This window comes from Leopardus geoffroyi, chromosome A2 (assembly GCF_018350155.1).
Source record: "Leopardus geoffroyi isolate Oge1 chromosome A2, O.geoffroyi_Oge1_pat1.0, whole genome shotgun sequence".
NCBI lineage: Eukaryota > Metazoa > Chordata > Mammalia > Carnivora > Felidae > Leopardus > Leopardus geoffroyi.
Window position 1 is genome coordinate 18,499,999 of NC_059331.1, and position 22,420 is coordinate 18,522,418.

Below are 22,420 nucleotides of genomic sequence, written 5' to 3' on the forward strand. Positions count from 1 at the left end.
GACCACAACAGCCAAACCACAGGCAAGTGAATAGAGGTGGTGGCAGACCCTTGTATTTGCTTCCATGTTCTCAATTAAGAAGCAAGATCGTGGGGCGCCTGGGTGGCGCAGTCGGTTGAGCGTCCGACTTCAGCCAGGTCACGATCTCGCGGCCCGTGAGTTCGAGCCCCGCGTCGGGCTCTGGGCTGATGGCTCAGAGCCTGGAGCCTGTTTCCGATTCTGTGTCTCCCTCTCTCTCTGCCCCTCCCCCGTTCATGCTCTGTCTCTCTCTGTCCCCAAAATAAATAAACGTTGAAAAAAAAAAAAAAAATTTAAAAAAAAAAAAAAATAAAAAAAAAAAAGAAGCAAGATCGTTAGTTGACAGTAAGGCTAGGGAAGGAAAAAAGAAAGCGTGAGCTAAAGAGGTGGTGCTGTCTAAAAATAGGAGAAGAAATGGGCTAAGGAATCGCAGTGGAACTGCTAGGCAGTGCTACAGGCCACCTTTCAAGTTAGGGGTCATGAATTCAAAGCAAGACCAGTAAGCATGTTTTCTTCCTTCTCCAGCTACATTCAGTTATAGGTGTAGAGTGAGTGAAAAGATGGACTGAAAACAGGGCTGAGGTTTTCAGCCCTGAGCCTGGGTGGCTCAGTTGGCTAAGTGTCCAGCTCTTGGTTCTGGCTCAGGTCATGATCTCACGGTTCATGGGTTCAAGCCCTGCATCAGGCTCTGCCCTGACAGTGCAGAGCCTGCTTGGGATTCTCTCTCTCTGCCCTTCCCAAACTCGTGAGCATTTGCTTGCGTGCTCTCTCTCTCAAAATAAATAAAACTTTAATTTTTTAAAACACATTTTATTTTTGGGGCACCTGGGTGGCTCAGTCGGTTAAGCATCCAACTTTGGCTCAGGTCATGATCTCATGGTTCGTGGGTTTGAGCCCCGCATCGGGCTCTGTGCTGACAGCTCAGAGCCTGGGGCCTGTTTCAGATTCTGTGTCTCCCTCTCTCTCTGCCCCTCCCCCACTTGCACTCTGTCTCTGTCTCAAAAATAAATAAACATTAAAAAAACAAACAAACACATTTTATTTGAGAGACAGAGCACAAGAAGGGGAGGGGCAGAGAGAGAAGGAGACACAATCCAAGGCAGGCTGCAGTCTCTGAGCTGTCAGAACAGAGCTCAATGCATGGCTTGAACCCAGGAACCAGGAGATCATGACCTGAGCCCAAGTCAGACACTCAACTGACTGAGCCACCCAGGCAACCCAAAATAAATAAAACTTTAAAATAAATAAATAAAAATAAACAGGGCTGAGGTTTTGCCAGATAAGATGAAATGGGACAGGAGAAAAAGGGTTGAGAATATATACAAGGGAGTGATTACAGTAATGAACTATGAACTCTAAGTTGAGTAAGGAGAAAAGTGGTAACTGAAAATGAGGAGCAATAAAAGGGAAGTAAGATCAATGGACTGTAAGTTCCAGTGAGGCTGAAGAATTTCATTGTCTGAGTATTAGATGGATTAAGTCATAAAACTAGCATATTACCATTGTTGTATGGGGCAATTTCTTTGTAGGGTCACTGGCAACATCTATCAGAATTCAAACTGCATATATCCATTGAACCAGCAATTCCACTTACAAAAATTTATTCTACAAATATATTCACACATAAATACAATCATTTGTGTTCAAGAATGCTCACTTCAGCAATACTCATAATACCAAAAGACTAAAAACAATCTAGATGTTCCTTCTCCACAGACTAAGATATTGGTTAAATATCTTAATCATACAATGGCATATTATGCAACCATTAAAAATAAAAAGGATTTGGGGCACCTGGGTAGCTCAGTTGGTTAAGCATCGTACTTCAGCTTAGGTCATGATCTCACAATTTGTGAGTTTGAGTCCCGCTTTGGACAAGCTTGGGCCCTCCTTCAGGTGAGCTCGAACCCCACTTCGGATAAACATGAGCCCCCACATCAGGTGAACCCTGCTTTTTTCTCCTTCCCTGCCCCTCGTGGGATTCTCTCTCCCTTTCTCTCTGTCCCTTGCTCACTTGCGACCTCTCTCTTTCTGTCTTGCTAAATACAGATAGACAGATAGATAGATAAAAATAAAAAATATATAAATAAAAATAAAGGCTAGACTCTTTAAAAATAAAAAGATATGTTAACAAGTGATCTCCAAGATAGATTATTAAATGAGAAGAGTTAAGGTGCTGAATATGTATACTGTCGTAACACTGTGTAATGATGGGATGTATAGACATACAGAACAGGGCCTGGCAGAAATGCACAATTAATATTCACTGAAGAACAATGGACACTAGTGTAATCACAGACTCTCTCAACAAAGGCTGCCTCTAGGAACCATATATCATTTTGTATTGAATCTACCAAATGTATTATGTTTTTTGTTTTGTTTCAAAGTAGTCTCAACACCCAAAGTGGAACCTAATACAGGGCTTGAACTCACAATCCTGAGCAGAGATCAAGAATTGGATACTGGGGTGCCTGGGTGGCTCGGTCGGTTGAGCGTCCGACTTTGGCTCAGGTCACGATCTCACGATTCGTGGGTTCGAGCCCCATCTTGGGCTTTGTGCTGACAGCTCAGAGCCCAGAGCCTGCTTAGGATTCTATGTCTTCCTCTCTCTCTGCCCCTCCCCTGCTCTTTCTCTCTCAAAAATAAACAAACATTAAAAAAAAAAAAGTCAGATATTTAACCAACTGAGCGACCCAGGCACTCCTGTATTTTTTTTAAAAGATTACAGCACTGACATATAGATCTTTCCAAGTCAGTACACGAGGTAAAAAAAGAAAGAAAAAAAAGAAAAACCAAAGCAGTAGTACAACATACACAAAGATCCATCCTGGAATCTGACGTCCTAAAGGCTTATAAAAGTATACTGTCCCCTCTCCCCCTTACAACTTCCCTAGGCTAGCCAAGACTGACTCACTACTCTCTCTTCCCTACAAAGAAGTAAAATAAGAGTATCTGTGATCAAGCACAGTTTAACACTGCCAACAACCGATTCCCACCACTCCTAACACTTCTCTTTATCTCCTTTTAGGCCAAGAGTTACAACTTCCCCCAGAGGGGCCTCCCTGACTACTCAAACACATATTCTTCTTCATCTATTAACTCCTATAGTGCTTGGTCTACTAGGTGCTGCTTCCCAAATTACGTAAGCCTACATCACTTGGTATTCTGCTTGCACTGGTAGTGAGAAGGCTCTGTACCCTGGTACTAGTGTTCAGAACAGCTGTGAATCTTTGGGCAAGTTACTTAAGCCCTCTGTGTCGCTACTTCCTCATCTGTACCAATGGGAAAAATAATGGTTCCTATCCTCACAGAATAGTGGTAATTATTAAATGAGTAACAGAGGAAAGGGCTTAGAACAAACAATACCTAGCATGTAACAGCTGTTTAACTATTGGATACTATTACCTGTAAATTTCAATAAAAAAGACTGTATCTTCAATTCTATATTCCCCATAATGCCCAACAGGGTCAAATATGGCAATGAAGAGAAGTGTTTGCTGATTGAATCAAAGAAAAGAAACCTAGCCTTTCTAAGTTAATAGATAAAAATGCACTGGTATAGGGGCACCTGGCTGTCTCAGTCAAAAGAAAGAGCCCGCTACTCTTGATCTCAGGGTCATGAGTTTGAGCCCTGTGCTGGGTATAGAAATTATTAAAAATAAATAAATAAATAAACTTTAAAAAAATGCATGGGTGTAAGAAAGAGTTAATTTTTTAACTTTTTGAAGGGAAACTTTCAAAAGCTCAAGTTACTAAGATTAGACATTAGTCTTCAAATTTACTTCCTCTTAAGCACTTCCCTTCTTTTCTAAGTTGGCCTTAAGTCTCATTCTTAAGAAGAAATTACTTCTTTTCCAACAAGACTTACAAGCAGCAAACTATTATATATAAAACTCCCTAGTCCATACATTTATGTATGAAATATCATAAAGGAGAGGGGGGGAAAAAGACTAAACATCTATCTTATCATCTTCTATATGGCAAAAAAGCCTTGAAGTAAGCAATCCTGGGAGTCTTTTTTTAAGTTTATTATTATTATTTTTAGTAATTTCTACACCCAAGAAAGCTTGGGTGCTTGGGAAATCTTGGGGCTTGAACTCTCAACCCCGAGATCAAGAGTCATATGCACTACTGACTGAGCCAGCCAAGCACCCCATTCTTGGAATATTTTAAAGCAGCAACTTCAACTGCTGAAGAGACTCATTACGGGAGATTAAAAAATAATCTATTCACAGCTAAAACACTGAAGATTGCAAACTATTTTTTCCATAAATTAGAGCAAATTCAAGGATACCTGAATACAGTGGTGTTTTTTCAAAACTGAAGCTTTTCCCAATCTAGCAAATAACTGTTTTTTAAGGCCAAGTGTTTTTAAGGCCTATAAGGATTCCTTTCTTGTATTCTAGTAAGTGTTGCCCGAACAGTAGATAAAAGGCCTAGAAATTGTGCACTACCATTACCGTATCTTACCTTATGAATAATCTTGACTGTTCACTATAGTTGGAGGAAGATATGATCACATACACTCCAATCCCTATTCCATCCACACATGCTAGAAGGGGCCACCTGACACATGTTCTCAAAGATTTCCAGGTGATTCTTACCCACTTCCCCTCCCACCTAAAACACTACCAACAACCTTACCTGACCAAACATTACACTAGGGTTTCAAAATCTGAATCCCATCCTGCATATGTCTAACAAGAAAACAGCATCTACCATACGGACTACTCAGTAAAATCAGAAATGTTCAGTCCCATGTAGATTAACCAAAGTAAAAGTTTTGGGTTTTTTTGTTTGTTTGTTTTGTTTTGAGAGACTGTGTGTGGGGGAGAGAGAGAGAGGGAAAGGAGAATCAATCCCACACAGGCTCTGCACTGTCAGCACAGAGCCTGATGTGGGGCTCGATCCCACAAACCGTGAGATCATGACCTGAGCTGAAATCAAGACTCAGATGCTTAACTGACTGAACCACTCAGGTGCCCCAAGGTTTTTTTCTTTTTTCTTTTTTTAAGTTCATGTGTTTATTTTGGGAGAGAGCAAGAAAGAGAGAGAATAGTGGGGGAGGGGCAGAGAGAGAGGGAGAGAGAATCCCAAGCAGGCTCCACACTGTCAGCACAGAGCCCAACACAGGGCTCGATCTCATGAACCATGAGATCATAACCTGAGCTGAAATTAAGAATCAGATGCTTAACTGAGTGAGCCGCCCAGACACCCTCAAAGTAAAAGATTCTACTAGAAATTAATTTCAGTTATAGGCGGCAATAGTTACTGAGTTATAGGTAGTTGACAGTAATGGTAAAGGAGCTATGCTACTTAAGAGTTCATCAATGCTCTATCGCTTACTAGCTTTGTGCTCCATTACAAGCAGTTTCCTTACATGTCAAGTGGCGAATGAAATCTTCTAAACATGGTTGGTATGAAGATTAAATAAGACCAAAAGAGCTTACTTACTGAAAATAGGTCAGTGTTCAATAAAGGTTTCTCATTATTACTTAGGTCTCATTTTGGACAAATGGTAACTCCCTCCAAATTCCAACTGTCCAGAACTTGAGGACCAGTTTGTAATATGGCCTGACCTGGAAAGAATGTTGTTTCTCCTAAAACGAAAATTTTACCAGTCTAGCAAATATAGCTGACCCTTGAACAACACCGGTTTGAACTGCACTGGTCTACTTGATATGTGGATTTGCAGGAGACTACTAAACATATTTTCTCTTATGATTCTTTTTATTTTTCTTTTTAAGTAGGCTCCATGCTCAATGTGGGGCTTGAACTCATGACCCTAAGATCAAGAGTCACATACTTCTCTGACTGAGCCAGCTAGGTGCCCCTCTTATGATTTTTAGTACTGTATCTTTTTTTTTTCTTTATTTATTTTGAGAGAGATAGAGACAGCGCAAATAGGGGAGGGGCAGAGAGAGAGAGAGAAAGAGAGAGAGAGAGAATGTCAAGCAGGCTCCACACTGTCAGCATGGAGCCCGATGCAAGGCTTGAACTCACGAACTGTGAAGTCATGACCTCAGCTGAAATCAAGAGTCAGACACTTAACTGACTGAGCCACCCAGGTGTCCCTCTAGCTTACTTTAAGAATACAGTATAGGGGCGCCTGGGTGGCGCAGTCGGTTAAGCGTCCGACTTCAGCCAGGTCACGATCTCGCGGTCCGTGAGTTCGAGCCCCGCGTCAGGCTCTGGGCTGATGGCTCAGAGCCTGGAGCCTGTTTCCGATTCTGTGTCTCCCTCTCTCTCTGCCCCTCCCCCGTTCATGCTCTGTCTCTCTCTGTCCCAAAAATAAATAAACGTTGAAAAAAAATTTAAAAAAAAAAAAAAAAAAAAAAAAAGAATACAGTATAGGGGCGCCTGGGTGGCGCAGTCGGTTAAGCATCCGACTTCAGCCAGGTCACGATCTCACGGTCTGTGAGTTCGAGCCCCGCGTCAGGCTCTGGGCTGATGGCTCATGATGGCTCAGAGCCTGGAGCCTGTTTCCGATTCTGTGTCTCTCTCTCTCTCTCTGACCCTCCCCCGTTCATGCTCTGTCTCTCTCTGTCCCAAAAATAAATAAACGTTGAAAAAAAAAAAAAAAAAAAGAATACAGTATACAGGGGCATCTGAATGGCTCAGTCGCCTAAGTGTTTGACTCTTGATTTCAACTCAGATCATGATCTCACAGTTCCTGAGTTCAAGCCTTATATTGGGGTCTGTGCTGACAGTGTGGAGCCTGCTTCAGATTTTCTCTCTCTCTCTCTCTCTCTCTCTCTCTCTCTCCCTGCCCCATCCCTGCTCACTCATGTGCACAGGTGCTCTTTCTCTTAAAAATAAATAAAACTCCCCCCCCCAAAAATACAGTATATAACACATTTAACATACAAAACACATGTTAATCGACTTTATGTCATCAGTAAGGCTTCCAGTCAACAGTAGGCTGTTAGTTACATATTTGGGGAGTCCAGTTATACTCAAAATTTCGGCTGCACAGGGGTCAGTGCCCCACCCCCCATACTGTTCAAGAGTCAGCTGTAATTAGTTTTTCAAAGTATGTATCACATCCATACCTGACCCCACCCTCTTCTTTCCTATTGAAAAAAATAATAAATTACTACTTATCTCTCACTGCCTGAAATTATAGGCCCACAATACTTCATCCAAAAGCCTTGGGACGAGATATTTCTAAAGTCAGAATTTTTCAGATTTCAGAAAGATGGTATGGTACAAATGCCAAATACTCTGTAATATACCCAATGGGTTAATAGTTCTTCAGTAAAATAAATGAACATATAAGGAGGATAAAAACTAAACAACCTCTCATCAGTTCAGTTCAGGTTTTACCATCAAATGGGTTTGTGATCTTCAGAACTTTCCAAAAGAAAGTTATGACCATCCCTAACCCAATGCCAATTTGCTTTAAAATATACATACACCAACACATTCTTCTGAATACTTTTTTATTTTTATTTTTTTTTCAACGTTTACTTATTTTTGGGACAGAGAGAGACAGAGCATGAACGGGGGAGGGGCAGAGAGAGAGGGAGACACAGAATCGGAAACAGGCTCCAGGCTCTGAGCCATCAGACCAGAGCCTGACGCGGGGCTTGAACTCACGGACCGCGAGATCGTGACCTGGCTGAAGTCGGACGTTTAATCGACTGCGCCACCCAGGCGCCCCTCTTCTGAATACTTTTTAAGCACTTTTTCTAATGCCCTCAGGTCTGATTTTTCCCGTGACTGGTAACTATGCTATTATCTCAGAGAAGTGGACTGAGCCATTCCTGCTATTTCTCTTGGGAAATTAAAACAAAATAGCCTTTAAATTAGGTAAGTTGGGGGCAGGGAGTGGTGTGCATTTAAGCTAAACTTCAGGGCTGACAGTAATTTGAATTCTACAACCTAAATTAGCTGAATGATTTCAATAACTTGTTCAGGGACTATACATTTTACAATACTTATTTTCTTAGACTCACAGTAAATCTGCCTCTGTGCACAATTTTTAGCAGATAAGGAGCTACCAAAGGTGCTTCAGATGGTGCTATTTGGTTATAATGCATGTATTATCTAAGACATTTATTAACCAAACATTCATTATAAGCAGGCACAAAACAGTTCTCCAGCTGAGAAACAGTTGTAGAAATAATTCAACTGAATAACTATGCTGCTTCTGCTGGATCAAGATCTTTACAATATTTTGGAAAGATAATGAATAAATTCCTATGCAGAAAAAATAATCACAGCTTTAAAATGATAGCATACTTCAAATAATTATAATTTTACCTCATGATTCTACAAAGGGACTAATTACACAAAAGAAATAGTGATGATTACAGTAAGCTTTCCTCAACCACTGAAGAAATAAAAGCATTTAATACAGCATAACTTTAGACATGGCTTAATTTTTTAACTTTTTACTGTATTCATTACTTTAAACACATTACTTTAAAAACAGATTAGGGGGCGCCTGGGTGGCTCAGTCGGTTAAGCGGCCGACTTTGGCTCAGGTCATGATCTCACGGTCCGTGAGTTTGAGCCCCTTGTCAGGCTCTGTGCTGACAGCTCAGAGCCTGGAGCCTGTTTCAGATTCTGTGTCTCCCTCTCTCTGACCCTCCCCCGTTCATGCTTTGTCTCTCTCTGTCTCAAAAATAAATAAATGTTAAAAAAAAAATTTTTTTTTAAACAGATTAGAAGCTGAGTTCAGGGGTACCTAGGAGGCAGAGTCAGTTGAACGTCTGACTTTGGCTGGGGTCATGATCTCGCAGTTTTATGAGTTCCAGCCCCACAACGGGCTTGCAGCTGTCAGCGCAGAGCCAGCTTCAAATCCTTTGTTCCCCTTTCTCTGCCCCTCCCCCACTCTTGCTCTCTCAAAAATAAAATAAAATTTAAAAAGTTGAGGGGCGCCTGGGTGGCTCAGCTGGTTAGGCACTGACTTCAGCTCAGTTTATGATCTCACGGTTCATGAGTTCGAGCCTCGCGTCGGGCTCCGTGCTGCCAGCTCAGAGCCTGGAGCCTGCTTCGGATTATGTCTCCCTCTCTCCCTGCCCCTCCCCCACTCACTCTCTGTCTCTCTCCATCTCTCAAAAGTAAATGAACATTTAAAAAAAGTTTTTAAGGTTGAGTTCATGAAACTTACCTTTTTGACATCCATATGCCTCAATTATATAATCTAGTTTGAAATTTTACGTCCTGTAGTACCCCCTTCTCCACAAAGGATATGTTCCAAGACCCCCAGTGGATGCCTGAAACCACAGATGGTACCGAACCCTACATACACTACGTCTTTCCTGTACATACATACCTATAATAAAATTTAATTTACAAATTACACGCAGCAAGAGACTAAACAATAATTAATAATGAAATATAACAATTATAATATGCTATAATGAGTTATGTGAATGTAGTCTCTCCCCTCAAAATACCTTACTGCATTGTACTTACCCTTCTTGTAATGATGTGAGATGATAAAATGCCTATGTGATGAGATGAAATGAGGTGAATGATGTAAGTACTGTGATGTAGCATTAGGCTGCTACTGACTTTCTGACATACGTCAAAAGGGAGGATCATTACTTTTGGACCATGGTTGACCAGGACAGAAAACCAGGATAAGAACCAGTGTGTGTTTTATTTCTCTCTCCACATAAGTTGTTATGAATCAGTATTGTACAGATGACTATTATAAAAGCAAAAGTTGTCTAGTCTTTTAGAAACTAAAAAAATTTTTTAAGAAATTTTAAAAATCATAAAAATCCTGTGAATTTTACTCAGAAGAATGATGATCCTAATGAACATTAAAAAGTTCCTCCCAATCCAGGTTTTGTCAATGTTTCTGCAGCACGGTATAGTGTCAATGCAAGCTGTGCAAAAAATATTTTGGATGAAATCTAGGTACAAAACGTCATATTATAGATAAGAAAATATATAAATCCCAGGACAGTATCTTATGAAATTATAAAACCCAAAGCATACAACCACCCTCAGCCAAAACAATATAATATCCTATAACTCAGGCTATTAACCCAGGGTATCTTCCTTCTTTCCTTTGCCCTTAATGCACCCCACCTACCCTTCCCCACTTAGATAACTCATACTTCAGGCTAAGTCAGTCTCTCAGGGTGTTCCCTGAGCTCCCAATTTAGATCAGGCCTTTTGGATACTCCCACAGCACCAAACCTCTCTCTGCCTCACTCATCACACCCCTCCAAAGTTTCTTCCTCCCAAACTCCATTAGTATAAGAATCATATCTGTCTTATTAACCACTGTCAGACAAGCATAGGTGCAAGCACATAATAGTTAAGTGTTCAAATAATAAACCTGAAAAAAATAAATTTCCAGGAGCAAAGAAGCTTTATACAACCAATTTGGCGAACACAGATTTTAAAAAGAAAACAGTTACAACAACCTCGGCTGTGTACACTAGTGGTGAGGCTACTCCTAGGGTAGGAGTCTAGTAGTTCAAGAATTCACCCTCGGGGCGCCTGGGTGGCTCAGTGGGTTAAGCGTCCGACTTCGGCTCAGGTCATGATCTTACGGTCCCTGAGTTCGAGCCCCGTGTCAGGCTCTGTGCTGACAGCTCAGAGCCTGGAGCCTGTTTCAGATTCTGTGTCTCCCTCTCTCTGACCCTCCCCTGTTAATGCTCTGTCTCTCTCGGTCTCAAAAATAAATAAACGTTAAAAAAAAAAAAAAAAAAGAATTCACCCTCACAGAATTATAGAAACCTCTCATACAATCAGAAACTTGGGGCGCCTGGGTGGCGCAGTCGGTTAAGCATCCGACTTCAGCCAGGTCACGATCTCGCTGTCCGTGAGTTCGAGCCCCGCGTCGGGCTCTGGGGCTGATGCCTCAGAGCCTGGAGCCTGTTTCCGATTCTGTGTCTCCCTCTCTCTCTGCCCCTCCCCCGTTCATGCTCTGTCTCTCTCTGTCCCAAAAATAAATAAACGTTGAAAAAAAAAATTTAAAAAAAAAAAAAAAAAAAGAAACTTAAACTGGGGCGCCTGGATGGCTCAGTCGGTTGAGCATCCGACTTCAGCTCAAGTCATGATCTTGTGGTCCGTGGGTTCGAGCCTCACATTAGGCTCTGTGCTGATAGCTCAGAGCCTGGAGCCTGCTTTGGATTCTCTCTCTCTGCCCCTTCCCCACTCACACTCGTCTGTCTCTCAAAAATCAACATAAAATAAGAAGAAACAAATTATTCTGTAACAGTAATGCTAAAACTCAGATCCTCCCTATGAACTTATTTGCTCTTATTTTATAAACGATTCTGTAAGTCTAACTGGACAGTAGCTGAGTTCACAACAGTTTAGAAAAACGCATGCTTGGGTGAGAAAGCAGTGTAGCCTATGACAAGACTTAGGACACAGAAAACCCTGTAAATCAGGTTAGAAACATAAAATGGAGAGGGAGAGAAGTGCCATTCTGGCCAGTCCTAAAGCAGGCTGACAGACTCCAAGGACAGAACTCAAAAACTCTTCCTTAGGAGGAAAGACCTCATTCATTACATGGAGAAGCTTAAGTCCTAGATACCGTAAGACAGGGAAAAAGACGTCCACTGCAGAAATAAAACAAAAAAGTTGTAAAGCTTAAGAAAGAAAGCTTCAGTTATCTAGAATACAATGATACTATTTCAGTGGTTTAAGATCTCAATTTTTTCACAAGAGCCATACTGTACCTAAACACACATGAATTCCATAAAAGCTTAAAGATGCCTTACAATGCCTTCTCTTGGAGCAAAACTATCAGTATTATGAAGGTGAAAATAAAGGTCAAAATACAGCTTTTTAACCAGCCAGTCCTCAATGTAACAACCAAATCAGAATCAAATTTCTGTTCAAACAATAAGCCAGGTTGAAAAGCATAGACTTTTCATACGCACTCCCTTCTCAAATACCTTCCATTCTACTGCTTTTGTCCTTTGTTAAAGTACACACTTAAAATGAATAGAGAGGGGCGCCTGGGTGGCTCAGGAAGTTGAGCATCTGACTTTGGCTCAGGTCATGATCTCACAGTTCATGAGTTCGAGCCCCGCATCAGGCTCTCTGCTGTCAGCACATAGTCTGCTTTGGATCCTCTGTCCCCTCTCTCTCTGCACCTCCCCCACTAGAGCTCTCTCTTTCAAAATTAAACATTTAAAATTAGTAATAAATAAATAAAGTAAAATGAATAGAATACATACTACTTCATTAAGAGGAAAAAAATCACTATATTGAAACTCTTTCAGTGCCATGGGCAGAACTGTCCTATTGACCCCAGGTTCACCTACACCCAGGACTGTCCCTGACACACAGGAAACACCATTAAACACTCGGGAAATTAAATTGAAAACATAAAGCCATTTATTTGGTTTGCAAACAACATAGGAAAACGCCTGGCAAAAAGGCTCAAACCAACTGTCCATTTGTTCACAATGCACTTGAGCCTGGTACTATTGTTATTTTGCCATCTTGATCAAGCAGTTGTTAAGGGTCGATGTCAGTTCAAGGGCCCTTAGAGATGGAGAGCAGCAAACCTAAGGCAAATGAAGGCAAGCAGAGGAAAACCCCACAAAGCCTCCAATATACGGCCAAGTAAGAATAACCCCAGACTAAAATTCTCTTTTGAGGCTAAAAGAAAGAAATACTCCCTTCTGGCTTTCTAAGTAAGAACACCAGATCATTCACCTCAAAATGTAAATATCCCAAGGTTAACCTTAAATAGATGTGCAGAATCAGAATTTGATTTTGTACAGTTTAATTCTCCACTTATATTGCTCACAATATATGCTTGTCTGGAGAACCACCATAAAGAGAAGAATAAACTAACTCCAATGAGTTGCCTAGGTGTTTCAGCAATGACAATGCACAGCCAGACACCCTGCATTCTGGCGCAAACATCTCTATTCCTTTCAAGGTTCCACAATTAGCAAGATGAAAACTCTGTAAGGCCTAAACATCTATTTAAAACTTTTTTTTAATTCAGGTGAAATACATAATATAAAGTTCACCTTTTTAAAGTGTACATTTCAGTGATATTTAGCATATTTGCCATGTTGTAAAACAACCAAGTCTATCTAGTTCCAAAACATTTTCATTACCACAAAAGAAAACCCCATGCTTATTAAGCAGTCCATCTCCAGTTCCCCTTCTCCTAGCATCTGGCAACCACCAATTCGCTTCGCGTCTCTACAGGTTTACTATACTAGATACTTCATATAAATTAAATCATACAATATATGGCCTGTGTTTGGCTTCTTTCATCTAGCATAATACTTTCAAGGTTCATCCGTGTTATACCACGTATTAATACTTCATCTTTTTAAGTAGTTGAAAAATATTCCATTGTATGTATACAACCACATTTGTTTACCGACTTATCTGTTGATGAACATTTGAATTATTTCCACCTTTTGGCTATAAGAATGGTGATGCTATGAACATCTACGTACAAGCATTTATTCGACTACTTGTTTTCAATTCTTTTGCGTATAGAGCTAGGAGTAGAACTGCTGGGTTGTATGCTAACTCTATATATTTAACCATTCGAGGAACTGCCAGACTGTTTTCCAAAGCGTATGCTATTAAGTATCTTGCGAAATAGTCACTCAGACCTATTAAGGGGAAAGAATAAGATGCATAACAATGTGATGTGCAACTGCATGTTTCTAAAAAAAGAAAAATATGTAATATATACATATAGACACAGTATCTCTAGAAGGATATATAGAAAACAGTTATATGGTCTTCTGTAAAGAAGGACCTTGGAGGCTGAGATGGGAGAAAGGCTTTTACTCGTCATGCCTACCTACCCCCTTCTACAACGTTTCATACACATGCTTCATCAACCCCCTTGCTCTAATATTTTTAAATTTTTTGAAACTAATCTCTACACCCAACATGGGGCTCAAACTCACAACCCTGAGATCAAGAGTGAAATGCTTTCACAACTGAGCCAGATAGGAGCCCAAATAAAATATTTTTAAAGCCCAAAGGAAGTAATACAATGAGAGGAGGATTATGCTCTGGAATAGGAAGACGATACATTTTTTTAAGTAAACTCTACCCCCAATGTGGGTCTTGAACTCATGACCCCAAGATCAAGAGTCACATACTCTTCCAAATGAAGCAGCCAGGCACCCTCATTTTTTAGTATAAACTTTTTTGTATGATTTTATTTTTACCTAGTGCATTTTTCCCTCTCTTCTTATTGAAGTAAAATACACATAACATAGGGGTGCCTAGGTGGTTCAGTTAAGCATGTGACTTTGGCTCAGGTCATGATCTCACTGTCCATGAGTTCGAGCCCAGCGTCAGGCTCTGGGCTGACAGCTCAGAGCCTGGAGCCTGCTTCCTATTGTGTCTCCCTCTCTCTCTGCCCCTCCCCTGCTAGTACTCTTCTCTCTCTCTCTCTCTCTCTCTCTCAAAAATAAACAAACATTAAAAAAAAATTTGTTTTAAATACACATAACATAAAACTTACCATCTTAACTGACTGAGCCACCCAGGTACCCCCCCCCATCTACTTAAAAATGTATACATTTTGAAGTATACATTTCAGTGGTATTAAATATATTCATGTTGTCATGCAACCATCACCACCATCTATCCCCATTAAAAAAATACTAATTAAAAAAGGCAAACTTAGGGGGTGGGGCGCCTGGGTGGCTCAGTCAGTTAAGCACTCAACTTCGGCTCAGGTCATGATCTTGTATTTCGTGAGTTCGAGCCCTACATTGGGCTCTGTGCCGACAGCTCAGAGCCTGGAGCCTGCTTCGGATTCTGTGTCTCCCTCTACCTCTGCCTCTGCCCCTCCCCCGCTTATTCTCTCTCCCTCCCTCTCTCTCTCTCAAAAATAAATAAAAGCATTAAAAAAAAATTTTAGGGGCGCCTGGGTGGCTCAGTCGGTTGGGTGGCCGACTTCGGCTCAGGTCATGATCTCTCGGTCCCTGAGTTTGAGCCCCGCGTCGGGCTCTGTGCTGACAGCTCAGAGCCTGGAGCCTGTTTCAGATCCTGTGTCTCCCTCTCTCTGACCCTCCCCTGTTCATGCTCTGTCTCTCCCTGTCTCAAAAATAAATGAAACGTTAAAAAAAAATTTTGTTTTTTAATTTTAAAGAAAACTTAAGGGGCACCTGGATGGCTCAGTAGGTTGAGTGCCCGACTCTTGATTTTGGCACAGGTAATGATCCCAGAGTCATGGGATCAAGCCCCATATTGGGCTCTGCACTGAACATTGAACATGCTTAAGGTTCCCTCTCTCTCTCTCTCTCTCTGCCCCTCTCCCCGACCTACCCTCTCTCTTAAAAAAAAGGAGGGGGGGCGGCGCCTGGGTGGCTCTGTCGGTTAAGTTTCCAACACTTGATATGGGCTCAGGCCATGATCTCACAGTCATGAGACAGTCCTGCATGGGGCTCCACACTAAGCACCAACCCCACTTGGTACTCTCCTCCCTCAGCCCCCCTCCCCCATTCTCTCTCTCAAAATAAAATAAGCTTTAAAAAAAACAAAAGGAATCTATCAGACTTAGAAGAAGTATTTCTACTAAGGGAGAAACCTAGCATGCATTGAGCATCATGCTCTTCATATATTATTTCATCTAAAATTCCTATAAAATAAATGTAATCTTCATTTCACAGATACAGGTCCTGAGGCTCAAAGGAATAACCTGGTTAAAGGTATATACATACAGAGTTCTTCTATAACAAAACTTCTTTGTCATTATAGGGTCATCAGCATTTTTGGTGAAGAAACTGGTAAGCATAGCTTCACTTTTGTTTAAAAAAAATTTTTTTAGGGGTGCCTGGGTGGCTCAGTCAGTTGGGCATCCAACTTCGGCTTGGGTCATGATCTCATAGCTTGTAAGTTCAAGCCCCACATTGGGCGGGCTCTGTGCTGACAGCTCAGAGCCTGGAGCCTGCTTCAGATCCTGTGTTTCCCTCTCTCTCTGTCCCTCCCCCACTCTCACTCTCTGTCTCTCAAAAGTGAATAAACATTAAAAAAAATTAAAAAAAAATTTTTTTTAATGTTTATTTTTGAGAGAGATAGAATATGAGCAAGGAAGGGGCAGAAAGAGAGGGAGACACAGAATCTGAAGTAGCTTGACGTGGGGCTCGAACCCACCAACTGTGAGATCATGACCCAAGCTGAGGCATGAAGCTGGATGCTTAACCGACTGAGCCACCCAGGCACCTCTGCTTTTAAATACAATGTAGAAATACATAATTGAGAAAACAACTTTGAAACAGTCTCCCTTTGAAACAAGGGAGGCCATCAATCAAACCACCCTAATGCATTACTCAATGTACTGAAAGGAAAAATACTTTTAAACATTTTTTAAAATATTTATTTTGAAAGAGAGAAGAAGACAATGCAGCAGCAACAGCAGCAGCAGCAGCAGCAGAAGGGAGAATGAGCAGGGGAGAGGCACAGAGAGAGGGAGACAGAGAATCCCAAGCAGGCTCTACACTGTCAGCACAGAGCCCAATGTGGGGCTTGATCTCACAAACTGCGAGATCATGACCTGAGCTGAAATCTTGAGGTGGACACTCAACTGTCTGAGCCACCCAAACACCCCTTAAAGAAGAAATTTCAAGTCTTGTGGACAAGAGTATATATGCAGTGGTGCTAGGCTAGTTGTCTTCTTATGCCCAGCAGTTGCACTGAGCTAATCTTACCATAGATCAGGGATTCAGGAAGCCGTATCTTCCAATTTATCAGCAAAGCCTATGATCACTCATTTACAACATACTGTGAATCCCTCTACTACCATTGTCATTCTTGTCCAAGCCCCAATCATCTGTCACTGGATTTAAACAGTCTCCAACAGATCTCCCTACCTCCATTTTTGCCACCCCATAGTCTATTCTCCATACGTGAGCTAGAAATCTAAATAAATCAGATAACATTAATCCTGTTATACGAACCCTTTAATAGCTTTCCAATGCATTCTGAATAAACTCTAAATTCCCAGTTCCTAAAAGATCTGGCCCTTGCCTACCTATAAGACTATTTCTTCCACTTTTCCACTTGCTCTTTAGGCTCCAGCCATTCAATTTTTTTTTCTTTTGCTGTTCCCTAAAAAAGACAAGTCCATTCCTTACCTATCATCAGTCTCTCCTACTAGAACAATAACTCCATAAGCAGGACTATTCATATTTTTGTGACTATTTACACCTGAAGTGCTTTCTACTTTGTAACACTGAGAAAAATAGATGGTATGATTCAAAACTAACACTTTTCAGTTCCAAATCAAACGTGCTCGTATTTTTAGGAATAAAGACACTGTAAAACAAACAAAAACTGTTTGAGGATGGGGACTTTTTTTTTTTTTTAAATGTGAGAGTAACTTCTAAGCCTAAAGAGGGTTTGAACTCATTATCCCAAGTTCAAGAGTTGCATGCTCTGGGGGTGGGTGCCTGGGTGGCCCAGTTGGTTAGGTGTCTGACTCTTAATTTTGGCTCAGGTCATGATCTCGTGGTTCATGAGATCAAGTCCCATGTCAAGTTTTGCATGGAGGCTGCTTGGGATTCTCTCTCTGCCCCTCCCCTGTGCACATGCATGTGCTCACTCTCTCAAAATAAACTTAAAAAAAAAAAAAAAGAGTTGTATGCTCTACCAACTGAGCCATCCAGGTGCCCTGAGGACAGGGACCTTCTTTGTTTTCTTCAGATGTGTTCCAGAACAGCATCTGACATGTAGTAGCTATTCAATAATTATTTGTTCAATGAATGAATGACAAAACCACAAGCTAGCTTGTTCATTCTTCTTAGCATGCCAAGGAGGAGTTAAAGCCAACCAAAACCACTATCACTGTATGCCTTCACTGCCAGGTACCCCATTTCACCAAATAAGAATATTCACCTCCATGGATAAAAGAGATATGTGTGTGTGTACACACACATGCACACACACATACACAATGGAATATTACTCAGCCAACAGAAAGAATGAAATCTTGCCACTTGCAATGACATGGATACAGCTAGAATGTATTACGCTAAGCGAAATAAGTCAATCAGAGAAAGACAAATACCATATTATTTCACTTATGTGGAATTTAAGAAACAATACAGATGAACATATGGGGATGGGGGAGGGTGGAGAGAAGAGAGAGAAACAAACCACAAGAGATTCTTAATGACAGAGAACTATGGGTTGATGGAAGCAGGGGGGTGGGAGATGGGTTAAATAGGTGATGGCTGATATGATACCAAGGAGGGCACTTATGATGAGCAGTGGGTATTATATGTATCGTGTGTAAGTGATGAATCACAGAATTCTACTCCTGGAACCAATACTGCACTGTATATTAACTAAAATATAAATTAAAAAAATAAAACAAACAAGTTGGAAAAAAATAAACAATATTCATCCCCATCACAGCTCACTTCTCCACATACAGAGTTCCCTCAGACCCAAAGAGAACAGAAAAAGGCAATCAAAACAGTACCGACTAGGATATATACCATGGTATCAATCAAATTAAGATTATTTCTAACAATTTCCTTTATTTGTAATTAGTTTAAATATCTAAAGAACCCCTGGACGGATCTTATACCAGCTGTTAACGTTGTTCCCACCTAAGCCAGTATCACTCTGACCCCTCTGGTAAGAGGGAAGTTTGTCCTCTGATCTTCATTCTCTACCTGACTCATTTGCCACTGATAATTAGATAGATATACCCACAACATAAGCTGTGGATAAATGTATGATAACTAAACTACTGAAAAAAACGAAAACTTGGGGCGCCTGGGTGGCTCAGTCGGGTAAGCATCCGACTTCGGCTCAGGTCATGATCTCACAGTTCGTGGGTTTGAGCCCCACGCCAGGCTCTGTGCTGACAGCTCACAGCCTGGAGCCTGCTTCGGATTCTGTGTCTCCCTCTCTCTCTGCTCCTCCCCCACTCATGCTCTGTCTCTCTCAAAAATAAATAAACATTAAAAAAAATTTTAAATGAAAACTTAAAGATGAAAACTAGGAGCACCTGGTTGGCTCAGTTAAGCACCCGATTCTTAATTTCAGCTCAGGTCATCATCTCACAGTTCGTGAGATCGAGCCCCAAATCGGGCTCTATGCTGACAGCATGGAGCCTTCTTGGGATTCCCTCTCTCCCTTTCTCTCTCTGCCCACCATCCCCCCTGCAAGAGTGACCGTCCATGCACATGTGAACTCTCTCTCTCTCAAAATAAACTTTAAAGATGAAAAACAGAAGGAATAAGATGGGAATGGTCCAGATGTAAAAGAGGTATGTGTACAACACAGTGAGTTTCATCTCCTTTAAGAGAGAGATTAGGAAATCTATCTTCATCTAAAAAAGAAATACCACTTAAAAGTAAAAAAGTTAGAGGAGTACCTTATGGAGAGGTGGGAGAATAAGACTAGAGAGAAAAGGTATGGAGTAAGATAAAGAACTCAAGATTGGTGAAGAGAATCATTAACAGTAATGCACTGACATTTCTCCAGAATTTATTTTAATATATAATAATCTCTCTTTCAAGGGAAAAGAGAAATAAAAGAAGAGGTTTCTATGTACATACCTTACAAATGTGCTGCAAGACCCACGGCCTGTGTGCCAGAAGTTTTACAAGTGCCTTGAACTTCTCAGATGAAAGGCACTATAAAAATATAAAAATATCAGGAATTATGTCTATTCACTTTACAATGAAAAAAAATCAAAACACAGGATGTAAACAGGCTTGCCCAAAGTTCCCTGTAATTTAGAATTCAGGAGAGGGGAAGAAGTATAGAATTTAATCTTTGATTGGTATATCATCAAATATATCACATTTATACAAGTTTTAGCCTCCTTTACTTAAAAGGTACACAACCTTATCTTACAAATATTACAAATACTGCCCTTTTAAAAGCAAAAAGCAAAAGAATCCTACATAAATTAATTTTCCAACATTTTATTATAAAAATTTTCAAACGAGAGTGAAGTTGAATCTTACAATGAACACCTGTAACCCTACCACCTACACTACCACAAACATTTATTTAAATAACTTGTTTTATCTACTTACATATTCTTAATACAGGTATCAGAGAAATTACAGGCTGAAAGGCAACTGTCAGAAAAATCAATGGTTTCAAAAAAAAAAAAAAAAACAGGATGAAGTCATTAGGTCAAGGAAGGTAATTATTCAGAAATCCTGATATTTTTGTCAGAGATGATCAATATTACTTTACTATTTAAAGTCAGAAAAGAGGGGCACCTGGGTGGCGCAGTCGGTTAAGCGTCCGACTTCAGCCAGGTCACAATCTCGCGGTTCGTGAGTTCGAGCCCCGCGTCAGGCTCTGGGCTGATGGCTCAGAGGCTGGAGCCTGTTTCCCATTCTGTGTTTCCCTCTCTCTCTGCCCCTCCCCCATTCATGCTCTGTCTCTCTCTGTCCCAAAAATAAATAAACGTTGAAAAAAAATTAAAAAAAATAAATAAATAAAAATAAAGTCAGAAAAGAGGGACACCTGGCTGGCTCAGTTGGAAGAATGTATGACTCTTGATCTCAGGTTGAGTTTGAGCCCCACACTGGGTGTAGAGATTAAACTTTAAAAAAAAATTTTTTTTAATGTTTATTCATTTTTGAGAGATGGAGACAGAGCATGAGTGGAGGAGGGGCAGAGAGAGAGAGGGAGACACAGAATCTGAAGCAGGTTCCAGGCTCTAAGCTGTCAGCACAGAACCCGATGCGGGGCTCGAACTCACAGACCACAAGATCATGACCTGAGCTGCAGTTGGACATTTAACCAACTGAGCCACCCAGGCGCCCCTAAACATTTTTTAATTTTTTCTTTCTTTCTTTTTTTATTTTTACTGTTATTCATTATTGAGAGACAGAAAAAGAGCACAAGTTGGGGAGGGGCAGAGAGAGAAGGAGACACAGAATCTAAAACAGGCTCCAGGATCTGAGCTGTCAGCGCAGAGCACAACGCAGGGCTCGAACCCACAAACCGTGAGATCATGACCTGAGCCAACTGAGCCACCCAGGCGCCCCTAAACGTTTTTTTATATCTATTTATTTAGTTTTGAGTGAGAGAAAAAGAGAGAGAGAGAGCGTGCAACAAGTTGGGGAGGGGCAGAGAGAGAGAGAGAGGGAGACACAGGATCTGAAGCAAGCTCCAGGCTCCAGCTGTCAGCACAGAGCCCAACACAGGACTCGAACCCATGAACTGCGAGATCATGACCTGAGCCAAAGTCAGAAGCTTAACTGACTGAGCCACCCAGACGCCCCTTAAACTTTTAAAACATAAAGTCAGAATGGACTCCGATCTACCCCTATTCTTAGTGAGGGATTCTAGTTATTTAATATCAAATCATATCATTCCCCTGCTAAAAAACATCTAATGATTTCTCATCTCAGGACAAACCCAAAGAACTTCCTATATCCTAAAAGCCTCAACGTGATCTGGTCTCTGGTCACTTCTCTTTCATTTTACCTTCCTCTCTCCCTTTACACCACTCCAAACATTTCAGTTGCTTATGTTCTTCTTTCTACCTTCACTTGAATAGTAAGATACTATTATAAATATGCCTAATTAAACGTATTTACTTTATCCACCCTCTTCACAGAAAAAAAAAAAAAAATCAAGCTCAGTTTGAGACAAACTGCAAACTGGCTAAGATGTAACAGTGTATCTCATATTCTGACCATTGTTAACTATAAAATGTTATTCAGAATCATCTGGAAGAACCACCAATAAATTCAGACCAACACCCAGAATGAGCAGCTTCAATGCCTACCTGATTTTTAGTCACATGACTACCATAATTATGAGTATACAAGGTCTTCACTTAATACTGCAGTACCACAGACTATAAATGAGTCATTTGAAATAGAAACACTTGAAATAGGAATTTTACATTAATTACTAACTTTAAACTATCTTGGAAATTTTAATTTAGTAATCTCACAAGTACTTAACAGTGAGCATATACCCAAAGATCAAGAGTGTAGTTAAGACACATTAACACAATTTTACAATTTAGTTACGTTAATGTGTAGGTGCAGGCAAACTAAGTTCCACTGGCCAGGGGCATAAAGGGATAAAGTGGTACAGGAAGGTTAAGTAACTTTTAGTTACCTTTTACTACTACAAACATATGTGATTAAAATCCAGTGAGTATGTACCATTTAGCTTTTATCACTAGTAGCCATAATGCAATAAAACCCAAAGTCCTGTCTATAGAAGCTCAGCATGCCCAGATTAGTTCTCTAAGAAGTTGAAATATCAGTCTTTCTTCTGAGTTAACATAAATCTCAGCTCTAGGACAACTAAGAAAACCCTAAGTAGCAACTTCTCTGGTCACTGCTTCAACTCCACTAACTCCTTGAGGAAACACCTCAAGATCTACCTGTTTTCACTCTAATATGAATGAAGACTATGAGAATACTCCAGCAAAACCACTACCACACACATAATACACAGGGAACTATTTACTTGATGTGTG

The 22,420-nt window shown here is 40.7% G+C and overlaps 1 protein-coding gene across 3 annotated transcripts in view; it reads right to left on the reverse strand.

The window, feature by feature from the left end:
• The window catches only part of RHOA (ras homolog family member A), a 64,742-nt gene that overhangs the window by 39,725 nt on the left and 2,597 nt on the right, over positions 1 to 22,420 (reverse strand). For 2 of the 3 annotated variants that reach the window (XM_045496841.1, XM_045496842.1), the window contains exon 2: positions 19,512 to 19,589. The exons of the other annotated variant lie outside the window; for it this stretch is intronic. The gene's annotated coding sequence lies outside the window, so the exon portion shown is untranslated. The remainder of the gene's footprint in view (positions 1 to 19,511; positions 19,590 to 22,420) is intronic. 3 annotated transcript variants of the gene reach the window in all.